We start from the raw sequence: 21,776 nt of genomic DNA, 5'->3' as shown, positions 1-21,776 counted from the left end.
TTGAATGCCATAAAAGGATCAATTTGTTTCGTTGGGAATAAGCAGTAATACCTTGCATTTAATATTCCATCTTACAGACTTGTTTATTTTCATGCAGACTGGAGCATTAAAGATGCCATTATAAGTCAGTTTAAATTGGTCCTCTGAGCCTTGGTCTGACCCATAACAAGCAGCGTGATTCTAAAACATTTATGCAACATTGTGCAACATTACAGCTTTTAGTATTTGCCACAGAGATTTGTGCCGTCCCTACAGACGATCGGGAATGCCGTGAATAAATGAACAGGTTTCTTGTCAGTTACCTGTCCCATCTTCAGCCATGTGGAACTGAGAGAAAAATCTGGATTACACATTCCTCCTGCCTCGAAAGCATCTTTTAGCTCGTGTTGCCGTTTTGTCATTTTTCACAGATGAATGCAGAAGCAGCAGATTTTCCTGATAATCCCCAGGTTATGAGGTAAAGGACTTAAAATGTGAACATTAACACCCGATACCCAATGTCCCTGAATGTAAAACCAGCTGCACAAAACTGCTTGAAAGATAATCACTAAAACATTGAAAGTCTAAAAGTTAAGAAATTAAAGAGTTAAGGGTCTTTTGAACTTTTTGGTTTTATTTTTTTAACCCTTTCTAACAGCCTGCTCAACCTGCACAACAGTAGGGCACATTTAGAAAAAAAATATTAAAACCATTTAATATTTACTCCCCAAGGCAATAATTAACAGAAAAAACTTTTTTTTTTCAATGATTTTGTCATGGTTGAAGAGTTAAAGGTTTAAATAATTCCTGGAGAGAAAAAAATGAGTGTTAAACAATGCAAAAAACATTTGCAATTCCTGTTTGAAGCCAATTAAAAAATAAAAGTAGGTCAGTATACTGGGCAATCACTAGGAGGCTTCTTACAAATACAAGCCAGTTCCTATTAACTCCAAATTAAGCAACAGAAATATATACATTAACCCTCTGATAGCAACATTTGTTTTTGCATCATCATTTTCTTTTTCTTTTTTTTAAACGAATATTGTGCTTCAACTCAGCTGAAGTCTTTTGTTTCCTGTGTGACTGGACACGTTTCAACATTTGCCCCGCTCTTTATTAGGGTCAAGGTTTAATGCACACCATTTCCAGGTAAGAAGACAAAAAAACTGGCCAAAAAAGCTCTAAACAAACCATTGGGTGATGTCACAACTATCTACCTAAACACTCAGCAGCAACGTAAGTAACACAAGACAAATGAATAAGGTTTAGGTTTGAGCACATTTTTCTATAAATCATCCAGATTTTTTTTTAAACAGTTAATATGGATCCTGTCAAGTTTTGGACACATTTACTGTCCCAACTATTTCAGGGTTTTGAAAACTTCTTTTTGGTTTCATTGTTCAAAAAAGTCTCACTACTTTACTGAGAGACAGGTTTCTCTGGTTGCAGCCCATCTTTTTGCCCAAGGTGAAATCGGGGTATTGAAATTCAACCCTGCACAGACAGAAAATAACCTGAAATGCTCAGACAGAGAGAAAAATGCTCACCTAAGCCAAAGAATACAACTCAAAGAGAGTAATCCAGTGAAAGAAAAATACTGAAAAAATTATTTCCTTTTTTTTCCCTTGTAATTTTTTTTGTCAGAGGCGGGACAAAAAGTAACCAATCCATTACATGAGCTCCTCCCCTCCCCTGCTGTGTTCTCCTGATTCCTTTCTGCTATTAGCAGCTTAGGACGCAAACAGATCACACAAGATATTAAAAAGCAGCAGGATTGTACCATTTAAAAGCCCCACTGCAATCCTGAATGTGAAACAAACACACGTCTGAAAGCAAATTAATTCTTAAATCTTTTTTTTTGTTTTGTTTTGCTTTTCCATTTAATATTTACAGCTTGCTTCTGGAGAGAACACGACTAAAATAAATTGACATTACTTTAGCCTGCTGTGTCAGAAATGTGAAAATCTCTGCTTTTACAGTTGCCATGTGAAAACAAATGTAATAATAAGCACTCTAGGGAGAAATGTATTGCTGGTTATACGACTGAAAATGTACACTAATGCGACTCTATTGTATTTTGGAGTTTTGGATCCCAGTTGGCAGGAAATAAAATGTGCTGTCAGAGCTGATCAAAGAATGAGTTAATAAGGCTGATGCCGATGGTTGTAACGATAACTTAGATGCTTGTAGTGTTAGATTCTTCCATAAGCACACACCTGACAGAATGTCTCTGACCTGATTTCTTTTTTTTTCTTACATGAAATTATGAGCCAAACTGCTCTTCCCTCAGGTATATGGAAAAAGGAGAATTTATAGTCCTCAAGCTGTTTGTTAGACCAAGCTCGAGAAAACAGCAAGTGCCATGACCCATGCTCCTGCTCCTCTGATTTTATAGACTATTTATATTCTGCTCCAGAACCACTGAACTGAGATTGTTTTGGGCTCTTAAAACCCTGTTTGGAAATAAAACACAGGCAGTCGCGAGAAAAATGAAACCGTTTGGAGTTATTATTGCACAGTACAAATCCATTAAAATCCATGCAACTAAAGCCATGAAAATAATACGTTAAAGAAAACATTTTTTAAACATTTTTTTTTCTTTTCTGAGGCACATTTAAATAGCTTTTTGCAGGCTGTGTGCTTTGGAAAGATTAGGAAAAATTAAAATTGATTTTTTAAAAAGCAACAACAACCTTATATGAATTTAATTTGACACAAAAGAGCCATAATCAATCCAGAATATTTTTTTTTAGATACCAAAAATGGTATAGTGATAATATTTATAAAAAAAATCCTATTTCCACCTAATGTTTCATTAATTACCACATGAAATAAACAGGTTTTTTTTCTCCTGGTTGCAGCTCCATTCTTTACATGAATTATTAAAGTTCAATGGCAAAATGAAGCATTTACTGAAATGACAGGTGCAGGGTAATTTTTCAAGGTGCTACTTAAAAACAAAAAGCTTTTAACCCCTACTTGCAAGTGCTAAAGCAGCAGGACGAACCCCTTAAGCCCTTAATTTGGCAACAACATCCTTGATGCTCAAGTCAAATAACAATGAATTATTACTGTAATGAGCTGGCAACATAATTATTTTAACTGCTGTGACTTATTGCCTAATTAGTCTGTTTCTGGCCATTTGAATTACTCATCTGTTTATGCACAAAATAACAGCTTTTCTTTGACCTTTATACCAGCTAAACTGAATTGAACCTTAATGATTTACCTGTACTCAAAAAAAGAAAGAACAAAAAAACAATATATTTAATATTATTAAAATACTTCATTTGTAACTTTTTTTTAGGTAAGTGAAGATATAGGAACATACATGTATAATTTACAGTATGTTATTAAAGGGCCAAATCTCTTCGATTAAATCCCTAGTGTTGATCAATTTTTTAATGACTTGAAAACTCAACAAATGAAGACAAAAAAAAAAAAAGTATTTAAACTTTTTTTTAATGTTTTTTTTTGTTTTTGTTTAAGCAGCTGCAGTGTCACTTGACAATACCAGCATCTGAAAATAACAATATTTTAATTTTCAATTAAGATTAATGGGGAAAAAGACAATTGGTGTGGACTTAAATTGCTGTTATGAAAATGCCATCGTCAGAATCACCCTGAATTTTTATTAAATTTCTTAAAAGGCAAATCTGAGTGATTATTTTAAGGACTACCGGGTATGTTGGTATCCAATGTGTCCAAGAGATAATCCAGCCCACCTCACAGGTGTGCCATATCAAAATGCTGATTAGATAGCATTATTGTGGCACAGGTGTATCTCATGACCACAATAAAAAAACATGCCATCGTCAGAATCACCCTGAATTTTTATTAAATTTCTTAAAAAGCAAATCTGAGTGATTATTTTAAGGACTACCGGGTATGTTGGTATCCAATGTGTCCAAGAGATAATCCAGCCCACCTCACAGGTGTGCCATATCAAAATGCTGATTAGATAGCATTATTGTTGCACAGGTGTGTCTCATGACCACAATAAAAAAACACACTCTGGAATTTGCAGTTCTGTTTTATTGGGGGGGTCTGGGGATTCTGAAAACTGGTCAGTATCTGGTGCGACCACCATTTGCCTTTTGCAGTGAGAGAGCTCCTTCGCATAGAGCTGATTGTCGATTGTGGTCTGTGAGGAGTGACCCAACATTTGGTCTAATGCTGTCTAATCAGCGTATTGATATGACACACCTGAGGGATAGGATGGATTATCTCAGCAAAAGAAGTGTTCACTATCGCACATTTAGAGAGATATGTGAGCAATATTTGAGAGAAATTGTTATTTTGTGTATGTAGAAAGTGTTTCAATTCATCTCGTGAATAATGGGAGCAAAAACAAAGTGTTGCATTTATGTTTTTTTTTTTTTTTGTTCAGTGTGTTAACTGGACTAGCCTCACCTGCTGGACAATGTCATTTGTAATCCGCAATCCAGTCATCTTGGAATGGAAAAAGCTGCTCTGTGGATGAATGTTAAGGATATCAGCATTTCATTTAGTGTAGGAATTTAAATCACTGTTTGGGGCAGTGATACAAACACTGTAATCGGTTGCTTCAGGTGGCAGTAAATGGGATTTTATTACTAACATTTTGTTTGTAATATTTTACAGTTTTCTTTATTGTAAAGAAAAGTTAACTTACTATAGTAACACCTGACTAAAAGCTCATTGCAAAATTGCAAATTGTCAAGATTTAATAAGCACAAGAGATTTATAGATTTAATACAGGAATGCATTCGGTTTAATATTCAAAAGGGGAAGATTAGATCAAGTGCATCTAGCTAACCGTCACAGCTATAAGTTAAACCAGCCCCTTTAAATAAAGCAAAACTGCATTGACTTAGGACTTAAATAATGATGAATTACCTTCTGCTTTTCTTGACAGGTCTATCCAGATCAGGACAGGCAGTATGTCATTTTATCCTATACGGTACACATGTGTCAGTTTTTATTAAACCTTTCTGCAACGTACACACATTAACCGTGCGTACAATGATACTTTCAAGAGCAGATTTTACTTCACTGTTATGAATGGATCATAACTAGTTTTAATGCCAGGTTATCAATCTATTTGTAATTCTGCATTTTTTTGTTATGGTTTTGGCTATTTTCTCCTAATAAATCATACTTTACAAAGCCGCTGACATAAGGCCTTACCAAAAACATTTATTTGTGCCATGGCGAGTTTCTAAAAAAAGCTTCACAAACACTGCAAATCCTGTTCCCGTAAGTAATTCCACTCTCTGGAGGGACGGAGTGTTACGTTTACAGGCTATGGCTGGTTGCTGAAGTCACAGAAAGGCACATGGACAGAGGCAGAAGTGACAAGATCTGGAGTGATAGCACGGATACAATTAAAAAAAAACTATTAAATCTAAAGCAGATTGTAAATGCTCTACTTCCAATAAACTATGTCATTATAATAGGGATGTTTTTAACCCCCCTCTGTGATTCAATGAGTGTAACTGTGGAACAATTTGTTGAAGGGTGCTCAAGGAATAGAGCATCAGATACAGCTTGTGGTATTTACACTTCACTTGTTCTCAAACCCAGGACTGCCAAAGGTAAAAACCTGTACAAGGCACTCACATATGCACAAGTCCACACACAGACAGAGCTCCAGCCAGACCCTGCCCTCCTCTGTGCCTATTAAGACATTGAAGCTTTTAACACCTAGCAGCACTAATCCTATAGCCTTATGCTCACTGATACTAGAGCCAAACGGCCTTACAATGAGGCTCTCTCCTGCTTTCTCCCTGTGAGCATCTGTACAGTTTGTGATGAATGGGGCAAGGGGAAAAAGGAGATTGGTGAATGCAAGACACTGGACCACTGGGAAGGGGGGAAAAAAATTCAGAACTAGGAAGGAAGAGACTAAAGGCCTGTTCACACCGGGACGAATTTCGCCGGCGATTTTCGCCGACGTTTAACGCCTCGTGACTAAACAAAGGGCACCAATGAGAGTGTGCACACCGAGGCGAAAAAACGCCACGCGCCAAAGCGTCGAAAAAAAAAAAACGCCTCGGGTTCGTTTTTTTTTTCCGACGCGTCGCGTCGAAATCTATTCGACCAATGAGAACGGCGCTTTTGCTCACGTGTCTGGAGCTTCTGAAGTTACAGTAAAACACAACTTGGGGGCGTTCAAACACAAAACTGCCTTGCTGAGCACACATACCAGCGAAGAAGATAGACGCCAAGTAGCGTCTACACAGCCGCGAAGCAATAATGACGGACATTCTAAAACATCCCCGAACCAAGCACCAGTTGGAGCTACTGGTGCTTGAAATATTCATGTTTTCTTTGTTTGATTCTGACAAGCGTGTAAAAACTTGCTCTCTTCTTCTGAGTGAAAAGCGACTTTAAGAAGCGTAAAGTTGCGCAGCGCCACCTTGTGTACAGGAGTATTTCTGTTTTACATTAAGCGCCATCTAATGTCAGGGAATGAAATTGCATGTTCACTCCACTCATCGTCAGCGAAAATCGCCTGGGTGTGAACACAAAAAACGTGGCGAAAAACGCTGGCGAATAACGCCTGGCGAATATTCGTCCCGGTGTGTACGGGCCTTAAAAGCGGGGTGTCAGGGAAGAGAGGTGTGGAGAGAAGTTGCACATGAATGGCATACAAAAGCACTTACATGCACTATGCCCCTGCGTTTATGTCCTGCATGCAGAGTACACGTGTGATCACGCTTGTGTGCGGCGGCGCTGCTATGTGTCCTGCAGCATGTGTGCGCTTACGTGTGCGGGGCTGAGGTAGGTTAAACTTGTACTCGTGAAGTGTTCCCAAAAGAGATTAATCATCCTCTGCTGGAATGCAGCATCTCGGTCATAAATCATCACCTGACCTCTCCCTCTCCCTCCATCTCTCTCTTTCATTCTGCCACACGGAGAGTGGAGTCAGGGTTAAAGGAGTGTCATTGTGGAGCTGCAGTAAACAAACAGTCAACAGCCCTCACACAAGTGTAAAGGGCAGGGAAGTGCAGCAATGATCAAATCTAACTTTCATAATTTGGTCAAATTATACATTTTTGAGATCAACTATATTTAAAAAAAAATATTGGGATGATTTAAATTTTTTTATACAGAAAAGTGAAAGAGATATAAATGGGGAACATAGGCCTTCAGCTGCTTTTACCAAATAGGTAAAACACATTTTCATAAATGAACTGAAGATTTAGATTTATATTTATTTATTTATTAATCCCACAAATGGGAAATTTCCTTGTCACAGTAGCACGGAGTTTGGCACAAGCATGTACAGACAGTAATGACGAGCTGAAGATGCTTAACAAACCATGTTTCAACAACCTGCTACAACTGTTGATGAGTTAACAGGGAATGTGAAATGAGGGTATGAGTTTTTTTTTTTTGTAAAGTCCCAATAAGGCTATCAAAAGCATTGATGAAAAGTTAATCAAAAGCTCACATGCAGTAAAACTTGAGAAAATTGTGCTATATGTAACAGGAGTCTTAGTTTGTTTACAAGTGAACCCTTGTGTGGTTCAGCAACAGTATAAATTCAAATGAAGCACAAGCTTATAGAAGCATATATCTTAGGGGTATAATGATTAATTTTTACAACGATTTCATTCATATAATTCGTGGTTGCTCAAACATTCTTTTCATTCATTGTCAAAATTGGTTCATTTTGAACGATGCGATTCACTGACCTAAAATAGATCGATTAGCCAAAACTTCAACCAGTTCAACTCAGAGATAAATAGCTGGGTATTGAACAGTGCAGGTGAGGTTTTTCCGTTTCTTTGTATTTCTTGCAAGATAATCAAGTCTATATGAAATTTGTGTACAAGCAAGTCAACAAGAATTTATGACAAATCCATTCACATTTTAGTTTCACAAAGTTCAGCCCATGTTCTTTTTGTTTTTCTAAAAAAATATACAAATGAACATTATTAGAACATCCCACCAAACTGTATGGTCACATGTCTTGCAAAATTCAAACTGTTTCCACACATCGGAGTGTAATGATGGCTTGATCATTTTTGCTGCCATCACAAACATGTGGTCTTCTACTTGGTCGTTTTACATTATAGTAAAAATGAACACTGTTCCTCGATTGGCGTAATTTACAATATAGATTGTTATCAATTTATTTTTATTTTGAAATTGTTTTATGGTGGTATGTCGATAACTTTTCTCAGACAGATTGAGCTGGTTGGATTATGGAAATAAAAATCGATTAATTGATTAAGTCGATTCATCGTTACACCCCTAACAGTTTAGTGATCGAGTACGCTGAAACTGTTTCCTTGGTTCAAGTTTGGGGCTTTGATGTGCACACAGAGTGAAGAGTTAAAACAAATCATACCAAATGACTTTGTGAACTTTTCTGACGTTCCTCAAACAATCCAATCACACACTGCACGGTTGTGAAGCCCCCTAAGCTTTTGTGTGGTTGTTTCTTAAAATCCATAGCAAACAAATGCAATTGTTTTCAATCCAGGACATTTAACTTATTTTCAGGTTGTGGAAGATAGAAAAGACCTTTACAGATGAGGATTAAATCCATCCTTTGTCAGGGAAGTAATAAAACCAAAACCCTTACCATTTGCACTAATTAGTGCTGAGTTGTGCTCTCTGATGTAAAAAAAAAAAAAAAAAAAAACATGTCAAAAGTATCAAGAATACGATTTTCTTTTATTCACTATGCAAAATTTCCATACAAGAAGTGAACTTGGGTCAAACTCGGCCTTAATTACTGAATTCTATTGAGAATTTTAGTCTAGTTGGGTCAGTCAGCTTGGACTAATTAGTAATGCTGGTACAACCTGTAAGACATTGTTTTCTTAGACTCATGGTTGGATTCATCAGACCCTAAAAAGATGTAATTCCCGATCTGCAGTTGGTAGCAGTGTAATACATGTAAAATGTATTTGCTTGTCAAACGTCATACTGCTAATGAGCACAGATCCTTGACAGGAAGTAAAACAGAAGAATGCAAAATTAAGGTTAATTCAGTCAAATGTTTGATGTTTGTTTTTGCATTGAACTCTGATTTTTCATAATTTTTCATTCAAATATGACAAGTTCTCATCTCTTTCCATTCGTACCCATTTTGTATAGATAATCAAACTGTCTTCATGCAGATAGAAAAATACCCAATAAAGCGTGGGTCGTAGTCAAAGCAGATGGAATGGATAAGATGTCTTATAGTTGGTTCTCTTTGGTGTCCATTCCAGGCAATAACAACTCTCTACAAGATCTGAAAATCAGGATTAGCATAACATATTAACATATAGGCTCTCCAACTTAATATGTTTCAAATTGTAAGATAATTACTTACTATTAAAACATTTATTATTGAAGAGTTATTATTTTACAAATACTCAAAAGCAATTTCATTTCTCATAGAAATAGGTGTTTACTTCATTGAACAAAGGCAGATGTGCAATATTTCTTTTCATCTACAAGACCATGCTGTCCTTGCAGTCCAACTTTTTACACAAAGCTGTTCTAAACTGTCAATGGACAGACTCAAACTCATTTGAAAACCAACTATAGATAGCTGTCACTATCAGCTTTAGATTTACCGGGGTACAAGGTTTTCTTTTAGAACTACTGTGTTTCTCATCGGCGAAGAAAAGTAAATTGTTTTGAGTTGTGTTTTCAGGGATTTCTAGTAAAAAAAGTGAACATTTTTTTCTGCTTATACAGCCTACAAGTTGCAGGTTAAATTCTAAAAGCCATAAAGTCCTGACTTTTATGCTTCTACAGGCTTAAAATGTTGTATGAACAATTACTCCTGATACCTTTGGAGCTTTTTGTACAAGTAAATGGGCCTTTTTATTAGGCAGATTGAAGTGTTTTGCAGGAAAAGCTGCAGTAACCCTGAATAATGGAGAATTTATTTGCTAATGCACACATTTTAGCACATATGCATCCCAGAATACACATGATTGTCTACACAGTCTCATTTCAAGTTAGGAATCACTGTGACTTTTCCTATTTACAGTCCCCCTACCTCTTTATTTGTGGGATCATTCAATTCCATGCCTTTCACGGTCAGTGGAATAGCACAAACTCTTTGTGGCAGGCCAAGAAATCAGAATATTTTGTGTATCTTTTCTCTTTCTGAGGCTAATGTGTTCTTTCTTCCTTCCTTTTTTGCTTCTTTCTAAGCAGACATGTCTAGTTACAGTCTAAAATGGCATTGTGAAAGAGGACAGGAGTTAAGATGGCATCCCTAGAGACTTTTCAGGGAAGTAATTTAATAAACTGTGATATTTTCCCACTCCACAAGGGAAAGGGAATAGGTTCAGAAAGTAATGAAACCCAGCTGTTGAATTTTTAATATTAAAGAATCAATTTCCTGTTCTTGAGCATAACCAAGTAAAGGGTCCTTTCTGTTCTACCTGCTTTGCAGCACGCACAAGGAGCTATTGATGTCCGGCAAGCTTTCTGTTCTCCCTGAATAACAATGTAAAGGTCTAATGCAAACATTTGTTCAACAGCATTTTTTTTTTGGCACACACTCACCCTTGAGCATTTGAGAAGCAGCTGGAAGCATAGATTTTCCTAATCACCTTCACTGCTCAGGAAGTGGAAAAGTAGGTGGCTGGCACAAACAGATATACAAAATAACACTGCTCCATATTGGCAAAACAGCATTTTAATAGACATTGTATACAAATACCAGTCAACAAATAACTACTTAAATAGAATAACTATTTCTGTTCCCATCAGAGGTCGCCACAGCGAATCAGCCTTCTTTATCTAATCCGTCCTCCACTCTAACACCAGCTATCTTCCTCCTGTCCTTCAACCAACAGTATAGTCCAATTTCCACTGGTACCCTGTAGATGGACAACACCGATGGCGGTCATAAACGCGGTATTAAGTCTAGATATCATAGAATATTTGATTTGGCAAAGATTTTACATTGGATGCCCTTCCTGACACAACCCTCTTAATTTATCCAGGGTTGGGACCGGCACGATGAGATCCTGGCTTGAGTCCCCTCATGGCTACATTTGGTAGAAACATTTAAACACATTATTTATACTTTTGAAGTCAGTGATTTACATCCAGCTGCTAGGCAAAACAGCTTGAGAGGGGGAAACAAAACATCACAACAAAAGCACTAAATGTAGGTCACTACTATATTATTAGTCAATGATTAAACTAAAATGGAATCTTTAGGTTCTACTTTAGGGATAATTTTGGTGGTACTGTTATCCTGTGGATAACATAAAACATATTGATTTTTGAGCACAAAATTTTACAATTATTACTATTATATACTGGAACTGGAAACTTGAACTGTGTATTTTTGAACCATTTTTTTCATTAAACAAGTTGTTTGATCCACATGGCAGGACAGCATGATTTCAAATCATTTCAACACGGGTTGTTGTAAATGTCTTATATTTCTTCAGATGTAGCAAGCCGACCCACTGACTGCTGCAGATGTGACAAACGACCTCAAATTTTGGACTAATAAGCTTAAAATTCTTCTTAGTTTACAAAACCAGAGGGATAGAATTTCAACTATGCTCACTAAAATCTGTTCCATCACCTTTTCCTTTGAACTCATTGGACAACTTCCCAGTGGTGAAATTTCTAAGGACTTAAAAAAGGTTTCTCTGCCTCTGTATATTTTATGAAGATGCAGAAACTTGACATTAGTCTGGCCAGTAATTGAACCACAGCTTGCCAAAGAAAGATTTTTAAAAACTTAGAGTTAGTGCTTCGTGATTGTGTCAAGTGATCAACAGCTAAATCCAAATATCAAATCTGGAAAAATCTAAAATACATGTTTATTATAAGTCACAACTAGATGTGATGTGATCATTAGTTCCTCAAGCACACTGTGCTGTGCACTCAGCAGAGTCAGGTTTAACAGCTGGAATTCAACAACTCTAAAATTGTTACTTTTCTTTTAGAATCGGGCTAAATATTGTTGAAGTTATGACAACTGTGAATGCTGTTGCCTCTCAATATTAAGCCCCCCCCCCAAAAAAGGACCATGGGATTATCTTTTTTCTCATACAAGCAATAATAATCCAGTGGGTTATGAAAAATGTGAAAACAAAGACGCTGATTTTGTTGCAATTCCGTGAATTTTGAAAGTCCTCATTAAGACTGGCGAGTAGATTCTTCCAGGTCAGTTCACACGGTTCCTTTTGAGGCAAAACACACACTGGGTGTACCCAATCTGTTGTTCAGTGAGATGTTCCGATTTGACTTGATCTTTATCTCCACTTAGCTTAACATCATGCAGCATTTCCTGTAACACCAATCTCCAAAGATAAAAAATGAGCCTCTAGACTAAAAGCAGTTGGTAACACCGTCTTCACATAACACAGAGAATTCTCTTAACAGGCTGTTTTATCCATTTGGAATTAGAAAAAAACCACGTCCGACACATTAGCCAAATCTTTTCAAAAAGGGCATTGAATGCCGAAATGTAGCCAAAATTCTGACCTCAAAGCACTGAAAAGAGGATGAATTAAAATTAGCCGGTCAGACGTCAGACAAATGCAGTAAACATCATTCAACTCCACCGTCCCAACCCAACCAAAACCCCACAGGATCTTTGGACATGGTAATCCAAGTTGAAGGCTGTGCTCTACAAGCGCCACTTTTTCTGAAGCACGGTTAACGCTGGCTGTCACGGACCACACACACACACACACACACACACACACACACACACACACACCCACACACACACACACACACACACACACACACACACACACACACAAGCATTCCCTAATAAAAATATAGTGAGAAATGTAGGCTTTGTCTACATTTGACCATTTGACGGATGACCTTAAGACTTCAAGTGTTTTTGACAAACAACTGAAAAACCAAGGCGCCTTCAAAAACGCAATGTCAAATCAAAGAAATGTATAGAAAAGTTATTCATCTTCATCAGCACAAGTCTTTGTTCTGATTGATGTCTCAATTGATGCTCTCTTTGATATTGAGCATTTATGCAGCTGGAGTGGAGGTGCTGATCTCTATTTTACTGTACAAAAACACAAGCCACAGAATTGCAAGTCATTATTTTAGCATTTTTTTCCCTTTAAAAATAAATGTTAACAGTTTCAGTTAAATTTGATATAGCCAATAAACACACAAACAATTCAAGCATTAATTCTTCTCATCGTTTCTTCCAACTTGTCACATTCTGATGCTTTGCCTGTTTGAAATGCAGAGATTTCTCTGAGAAATATCACCAAGTGACATGCTTCGGTAATGGGAGTTTGTCACTCCGCAGAAAAAGAAAAGTGTCACCATGAAAATAAAAAGATGGTGAATCTTCCCATTCCATTGCATCCAATGGCAGACAAGATTCATGTATGTCTTTGAGCTGAGATCTTTGTTGCACTGCTAATGTTAGCTTGGGGTTGTGAGGGGCTGTAAGCTAGTGGTAGAGAGTATAAACAAAAGGAAAGAGGCAAATTTCTAAGGAACTCCTGCCAATCTGCAGAAATGATGTCCTAAAATACGACAGATTGTTTTATTTCGGATCTAAACATCATAATCATTTACAATAAATAAAAAGAGGATTTAAGTAAATAAAACTTGACCTTCTTCTACATAAAAGTTGTTTTGCCATAGCCTAGACAGAAAACCAGCAAGGGAATAACCCAATCATGAGGAAAAATAGCAATTTTCAATTATTTGAAAATGCAAGCATGATATGACAAACTACAAGAAGCTGCCTGAAGAGAGGGATTGTTTGTTGCATCTTTGTTATCTATCCATCCATCATAAAAATCACAAAAAACGATATCCATCCCTCCAGTTTCAGAACCTACTGTATCCCTTTTGGGGTAACGGGGCAGCTTGAGTTAACCCAGCTATTGTTGGGTGAAGGTAAGGTTCACCCTAAACAGGGTCAACAGTTTCCAACATATTTTCCTTTCTTTTTTATAGCAATTAAAGGGTAAATAGAAAGAAATTACCTTAATATTAACTCTACTGTATTGCAGACAAACAAACACTTTGCATAAAAACCCCCTTTCATACAGTTCTTTACATTAATGGTAACAAAAAAAAAATCAAAATCAGAAAACGTGAAACTAATACCGTTTGACAATAGATCTTTAGCACTATCAGTACACAAAATGCTGGAAATTACAGTGGTGTAAATTTACCCAATTTAGCAAATTTCACATTTAAAACAAAACCTCTCAATTAAAATTTATATTTCTTCCAGTAAATTGCTATCTAGCAAGTGGATTCATTATCCATTTTTTTTTTTACTCTCTGCAGTCTTTACACATTTACCTCAATGGTGACCAGTAATCAATGGCTGCAAAGATAGTTTGTTCACCATCTTTGCATCTTTGTAATTCTGGAACAAAAACTACAGTACATTATGTGCTCTTGCTTGGATCATGTTGCAGAATTATTGTTTAAATTATGGAAATTTGATGCAAAGAAGAAAATGGATCAATAATGGATCAAACTTGAGGTGATACAGAAGAAGCAGGGAAGGGGGCAATGTGGAATAACAAAGCACAAGTCAACGAGCCTCGTTGTCAAAACAAAGGTTAATCACATTTATATGCTGCAATGTTAATATAGTTTTATTTATAACTTTTTAACAAATTTAAACACCAAATTTAACAAAAGCAATTGTTTACATTTTTTCTAAAACTTTAACGGTGGCTAAACACTTAAGGCAACCTTGAGGCAAGGTTTTTTTTTCTTCTAGTACTTTTATTGCTGATATTTTTCACTATAATCGAAACGTTTGCACCATAATTTAAAAAAAAAGTTTATTTTTAGTTTTGCTTGTATATGATATGAGCAATAAATAATCAAAGTCTTATCCTTGACCCTTGAGGACGTAGAAAACAGAGGAAGAGAAGAAAAACACATTTTAAGCCACACCAATTTAATTTATCTAACTTTGTATAAATTTATGACATATCTCCAAGTATGTTTTTTTATAGTAATGCAGAGCCAGTAAATATAATATTTAAAAGGTTAATATTAGTTCAATTTCCATTCCAAAACAGAAACCCAAATTGGGAGATTTCTACTAACACGGATGCCATTGTCCTCATGATGGTTGTTACAAGTACACTGGATGAGTTAGAGAACTCACAGAAGACAGTAAGTCTTCTGTGACTCTATATTTAACATTCACTAAAAAATAATAATAAAGAAAGAAATGATGATGATTTTGGAAAAATCTTTCACTGACATGAGATAGCAGACTCACCAGGAAAACCGTCATGTCATTACACTCCGGAGATGAGGACACATAGACTTTTACAATGCAGAATTAACACAAAATCCCATATAGTATTAGAACAAGCAAGAACAAAAAGAAAAACAACATTAACATAAAAAAATAGGAAATAATTAATCAATTAATTTATTTAACTAGCGAGTATTAAAAGTAATTATTTGTAAATGAAACATTTTAATTGATAAAGTATGTTTTAAGCTTTGATTAAAAAAAAAAAAACAGGTCAGAAAATTGTGTACATGCAGCTCATAGACGAGATTATTCTAGTTTTACAGTTAGGGATCGGCAAACTAGAATTCTTGGCTGCCCCAGAGTTTACATTGTCGACTGAGTACATCTCACAAAAGCTGATCAGAATACGTTAAAACTCTGGAATGGCTGCAAATAGTTTTAATCTCTGTTCAGAGATAGGAAGCTTTGATGAAGAATTTTAAAAGCAAACAGTAAAAGTTTAAACTAAAATCTAAAACAAACTGCAAGCCAGTGCAGTAACAGAATACTGAAATGATGTGCACATATCTTTATGTACAAGTTAAAGGATGTGCCACAGAAACACTAAGAAGTATACTAAAATGGTACAACAGGTGATGAAAGCATGGATAGTTGTTTATTTCCTCTGAATAGTTTTCTTTTTTTTAACTATTTCGCTTTGCATGCTCTGCCTTAGTGGCTAATAAAAGATAAACATGATGTTCGCTACAATATTTATGTAAGATTCTTTGTCATCACAAAACTATATTGGGACAGTGCTATCTTTTCATTTTTATGTTAATTTGAGTCACAATTCACTGTCATGTGGCTCAAAAAGTCCCTGATCTTGTGAAACAGCTGAATTAGTGGGCGTACGGAACTGTCTTCAATAGATCTATGCCACCAAATTTGGTATTTTCCGTTTCCCAGCATGTCACGACAATAACAGTGACAGCCAAAACAGTGGCAATCTTTCCTCTTATTTTTTTTCCCCCAAAGTAAACTTCCCTTTCGTACATCTCACCTTTTTTTTTTTAAAGATCTGTGTTTTTAGTAAGTACTAAAAGCAATGCGCTAAATCCTGTCGTATCCCAAATGACCAAACTTTGAGGTTCTTTGCTATTGTACTGTTTGCTTTGAAACTAAATATTTGTTGAACTCTAATCTGTCTGAAGCTCAGAGTCATCAAAACAGTAAGAGATGGAATAAATACTCTAAATGATTCAAGAGAGTCTACTGTATATACATGATTCAGTCATCATAAAGGAAAGAACTGGACAAAATCTTATGATATTACTCCCTTTAGAAAAGCATGGACGAGGTGAATACAAGAAGGGTAAATAACAATAATTGGCATTCACAGTCGTTATCTATCAACATACAAACCTACAATCACACAAAATTTCTGAACATTAGTTGATCAGGTTATTTATATGAGTCTTAAACAGTTTTACAGTCTGACATCCATTACATTTGTAGAATGTAGTTCCAGATGGCAGAATCCAAAAAAGTACTATGCTGCATATTAAGTATTTTAAGGGACTTTTGGCAACACATGTCGTCCCCCCCCCCCCCCCCCCCCCCCAAAAAAAAAAAAAAAAATAGAATTGGCTAAGTCACATTCAGCCTAAGAGGTTTGTTCATTTTCTCCCTGAGTGTATTCGAAATTAGTTGGGAAGAACAAAATGTCTTAATTAGGCTCTCAGAACCAATGCAGGTCACAACTGTACTGTACTGTGAAAATGGCATTAGTGAAATTGGACCCTTGAGGATTTATGATGCTCTTTTCAATCTGGGGATGTGAACAATAGTGTACAAATTGGGACAAGACCCAACGGGTCAACACTAGGGTCAGACTGGATATCACTGACCATAGCATGGCAGCCCAAAATGCAAGTGAGGATTTGTGAATACGTGTGCTTGTGTGTGTGCTTTGCACACGCATTAGTGTTATTGTGCGATGCCTTCAGTCTTTAATCCTCTAATCTGCTGAACCCTGGAAATCACTGCAGTCATCTGTCAGCCAGGTCAGAGTGGGCCGCAAAGCTCGACACAAACACACCATTTTAGACACAACAGAGTCATCACACTCAAATGATCTCAATGGTAGTCAGTTTATTTAACAAGGGCAGCCTACTTTCAGTCTAATGGAGATTGATGTAACTCCTTCCAGGCCTCACAGGTGCTGCAGTAAAATACATGCACACAAACCTAACCCACATAGAGCAGGGCAAAGGAAAGTAGACATATTTAAAAGAGCTTTACTGCCCAGTTAGATTTGAATGGACAAATGAACAAGTTTGCATATAGAAGGCCACATCCCTCACCTGTAACTACACAGCAGTGCATACCTCAATGGTAGTAGACTTAATCTTGTTTGTTAACTACAAATGTCAATCACAGCCATGAACGCAGGGAACCTGCAGTGCTCAGGCTCTTAAGTCAAGTCCAAACATCTCAGACCCATTAGCACGCAGAGTGTGAGTGTGTGACCATGCCAAATAGGACACCCTGAGGGCTTGTCTGGAGATTGCGGTTGACACAGCCTGCTGCCATCCAGTGTGAGCTCCTTTTAGCACTTAAGACCATGGCTCCCAACACATATGTACACACAACACCCTGGTCATACTGACTACACCTGACAGGTTTAGCACAGCGGGAGGCAGTTTGAGTCAAACAGACATATGGATAAAGTAGGTGTGCACTTTTTTTCATGTTTTTGAAAGTTTGTCAGTAATGATCACATGCAAATGTGAAGGCTTTACTTCCTTTTGATTCTGACGCCAAAAGCTCAAGACAGAGGGATGAAAAGCAGGGGAGAGATCAAATAGCGTCAGAGATCACACAGATGCAGGCGGGCTTGAGAAGAGCTAAAGGTAGAGGAGGAGGCAGAGGGACTGCAGAGGCAGAAACTGTTCCAGTTAAAATGAGGTGTGATTTTCAGTGGGGCATATCTCAGCCTTGAGATCTCCGTGGCATCTGCGTATGTGTGTTTTCATGTCATAAGGTGCCGATGACTGCCAGACTCCGGGATCTACAGCTGGTGTGTGGGCCTCATCCTTGGACACCCGGCTTGAGAAACGACTGTCTTCCAGCAAAACTTTTTTTCCTCCCCCTTTCACATCCGTTGGCTTTATGTATGCAATGGCATTAAATAACAGAAGTGAAGATGTCACAAGCAGTATGAATATTTCTCTCTAAACTAATGGTGTTATGTTACACTGCAGCCTGAGGAGCACCAGCTGGGCTGTGGCTCTCAGATTCTCTGTGTCACTAGAATTTTAGATCAGAGCAGAAAAGGAGACCTATTAAAGCCACAAAGAGACACTTTGCCTTTGATTAAGTCCTATAATAAGCTGCAGTGTGTTTTGGGAGCAAATGAAAATGATAATCAATGGTAAAAGAACTGTGTTAGTTTATGAGGGTGACAGGAATGCGCAGCTGAGCCCAGGCGGGCAGGCGGACGCACCGCCGCGACGCAAAGCTGTGGTCATCCTCAGGGAAGAGAGTACTACTAACAGGTCAAGCAGCCATTCAGATTCATGTCAGCTCCCTCATTTACATGAGAAAATTATGCTTTCGGGCTCTCACTGTTAATCGGGGAGAGACATTGCGATGCTGCGATGCGACACGACATTTCTTCATCAGAAAAAAAGGACACATCACAGGTCCACTTTGACCCTTCCGAAAACAGCCCCCCACCCCCCTCCAGACATGATCTGTCCGCTACTTACAAGCCATAAACTCCTGTGGATTTTATTTTCTAAGAAAAAAAAATCAGGACCATGGAGAGCGCCACACATGGCACAGATGACAGCGCTGACGCGCACAGCGGATTCTCCGCATGCCAAAAAAATAAAAATAAAAAAACACGTGAAGAGCTGGAATGCTTTTCCTGATGAAAGGCATCCCAATGTCACCGCTCCGCGCGGCTCTGCCCACCCAACAAGAACTGACACATGTGCCGTGGTCAGCCAGGCGGGCGCGTAAACAGTCGGAAATGCATTTCAAAACATGACGTACCTGCTCACGACGACGCGCGGCACTCACTGCATGATCCTCCTTCTTCCAACTTCAACTTTTTCTTCCCTCCAACCGAATAGCCCAGAGGCTCGTGCCACTACTGCATACTTTTCAGTTTCCCCGGACAAACTGCTGTTGCGGGCTACCCAAAGTGAGACCAGATGACGGAGGGAGTGAGCTGCTGGGGATGGCAGGCTCGGAGCTGCCAGTTCAACATCTCATCAGATCGAGGAGTCTGTCGGGAGGGGGTTGGAGGGGGGTCCGCGACGATGGTTGCCCTTGGGAAAAGGATCTAACGCGGTCGAACGCAGCTGTGCGCAAACGGAACGTCCACTCCGTCTGTTTTCCTCGGACCGGGGATGATGGTGTACGTGCTCCGAGCACGAGTGGCCGGTGCTTTAACGCTAAGCGAAGCGGAACCGCGGGAGCGACCATTAACAGGCAGCTGAGAGGAATGACCGAGGCAGGCGAAGCGCGCGTTTTACGGCCGACGCAAGTCAATGGTCATTAACAGTCGCTAATCCGCTGTGGACTGTTGGCTGCAGCTGCATCCCTGCAGCATGGCACGCAGGGATCAGCAGCGGCAGTGATTAAACAGTTAAGAGTCTCACATGTTTAATTACATCCAACTCAATCTCCTTTTCTCCAATGAAAACTGGTGGATGGCTTGTAAAACTTTGAAATATAGGAAGAGGATTTTATTAAAAGTGTTATGCGTATTTTACATGAAACCGAAGTGCAGCAACTGATAACAGGGATCTCTTTACTCTTAGTTTGGTCCAACATGCCTGCTTTGGGTGCTAGTGCCCTCCTTCTCCGGCCTGCCTGCTCATTACATTGGTCCTCAAGCATCGCTTTTTAAGCAGTGCGCCCACTGCACTGCAGGCTACTGCTCACATTAGCACACTGCCAAATGGGCTCTCTCTGTATTAGCAGCAATAGAAAGGTGCAATAAGAGAGACGTGCAATTATGCACCATAGCTAGGGAAAACATTTTTAACAGTTACCCTATTGCCTCCTGCTCTCCGAGCTGTAAATGCATATTTCCCCATGGAAGTATGATAATAATGCCTGCTTATTTGAAAACACCTTGTAAGGGGAACCTTGTGACTCTTTTGATAAAGATTTCATTTCAGGAGCTTTTTTTCTGCATAACTGTGGATTGACAAGGGGGATTACCCCCCCCCCCCCCTTGGCTGTTCTGATTTCTTTATTTTACTCTTCCATTTATCATTACGGCCCAGCAATCCATCATTCTACATCACTGATGTTATGACTGAAGCAAATAAGGATGTCCACTTTGGACAAGTAAAAACCTGGAAAAATTTTGAACTGATTTGAATACGGAGATGTGAAAATCCATGGTACCATGGGTAAAGAAGAGGAATAAACAATATAATACAGGGTGTCCACAAGTGAACCATGACATGGCAAATGCAAGATGGGGTAGGAGTGGTTACTGTTTTACAGCTCACAAAATTATTTCAACCACCACCCCCACCAATAAAAAAAGGAAGAAAAAAAAACTGGGGGCGGCATTTGAGTTCATGGCTCATTGGCGTTCAGGACAAGCGTTTGACTAAAAGAGCTCTGAAAGCCTGCATGGACCTGCTATTAGTGATGCTACAGTGACTCTTGAGCCCTAGCCGGAGTTTAAATCAGCAAATATATGGATATTTTGCCTCTTAGGATGCCACACAGTGTAGTATTCCTGCAGATCTGGTGCAAATGAATGCCAAAAAAATTAACAATTATTGTTATTATTTTCCTTTTATGTACATCAATTGCACTAAACTGCCTTGAAATATCATTCAGTATCAATAGTTCTCTTTTGGCGGTGTTGTTGACTACAATTAGCTCTGAAGAAAGAAGCACAGAGGAAAATCTGCCAGTTTTGTAAGCTCACCTGCCTGTTATAAACACTTCCAAACATATCAAACCAAACCAGACACGTTTCAACCTTTCTGTGATCCACACTTCTTAAGGTGATGTGCGTCACACTGTGGCGCGGCGGAGAAACATTTCTTTACGTGGGTGTGGTCTGAAGCACGGAATTTTTACACCTAGTTATCCAGTTTTCGTATTTGTATGGCTTTTTAAAATGATAACCGATGTTTTTTTTCTGAGCGCTGCCAGCTACGTCAGCTAACATAGATGACCAGCGACCATTGATGATGTCATCAGACGATAATAACGTCCAGATTTGAAGACACTATATATACACATCTCTCCACTTGGAAGGATAAATGGAGTGGTAGGGAGGAGCAGCAGCGGTAGGAAAGCAATTTGCTTATGACTTTTGTTTTTTTTATTTAATTTTGCGCTTTGATGTGCTTGATACCCCATCTGCACTCACTCTGTCGCTAAACTGCAGACCAGATGTAGCTGGAAACACCTGAACAATGCATGCTCTTTGACCTACCGGAACTCTGCGTGTACGCGATCAAAGTGAATTTCCTGATTCTGAAGTGGAGAGAAGTGGCTTTACTTTTTGTTTTTCTCAGCCACAGAATCAGCTGCTTTATATTTATCGCAGAACAATTCACGACTGTGAATT

At 38.3% G+C, this 21,776-nt stretch overlaps 1 protein-coding gene and 1 long non-coding RNA gene across 10 annotated transcripts in view; one reads left to right on the top strand and one right to left on the bottom strand.

The window, feature by feature from the left end:
• tenm2a (teneurin transmembrane protein 2a) overlaps positions 1 to 19,754 on the bottom strand; it is a 232,788-nt gene extending 213,034 nt beyond the window's left edge. For 7 of the 9 annotated variants that reach the window (XM_020706715.3, XM_020706718.3, XM_020706717.3 and 4 more), the window contains exon 1: positions 19,220 to 19,753. The gene's annotated coding sequence lies outside the window, so the exon portion shown is untranslated. Of the gene's footprint in view, positions 1 to 19,219 lie in introns of all 9 variants that reach the window. The other 2 variants (XM_020706716.3, XM_078953682.1) reach the window with 1 other exon arrangement.
• The window catches only part of LOC110015706 (uncharacterized), a 117,893-nt gene that overhangs the window by 81,439 nt on the left and 14,678 nt on the right, over positions 1 to 21,776 (top strand). The window lies entirely within an intron of this gene.

The sequence above is a fragment of the Oryzias latipes genome, chromosome 10, assembly GCF_053564925.1.
Source record: "Oryzias latipes strain Hd-rR chromosome 10, Olatipes_Hd-rR_3.1".
In the NCBI taxonomy this organism is placed as follows: Eukaryota; Metazoa; Chordata; class Actinopteri; order Beloniformes; family Adrianichthyidae; genus Oryzias; species Oryzias latipes.
This window is presented reverse-complemented; position numbering and strand designations above follow the sequence as displayed.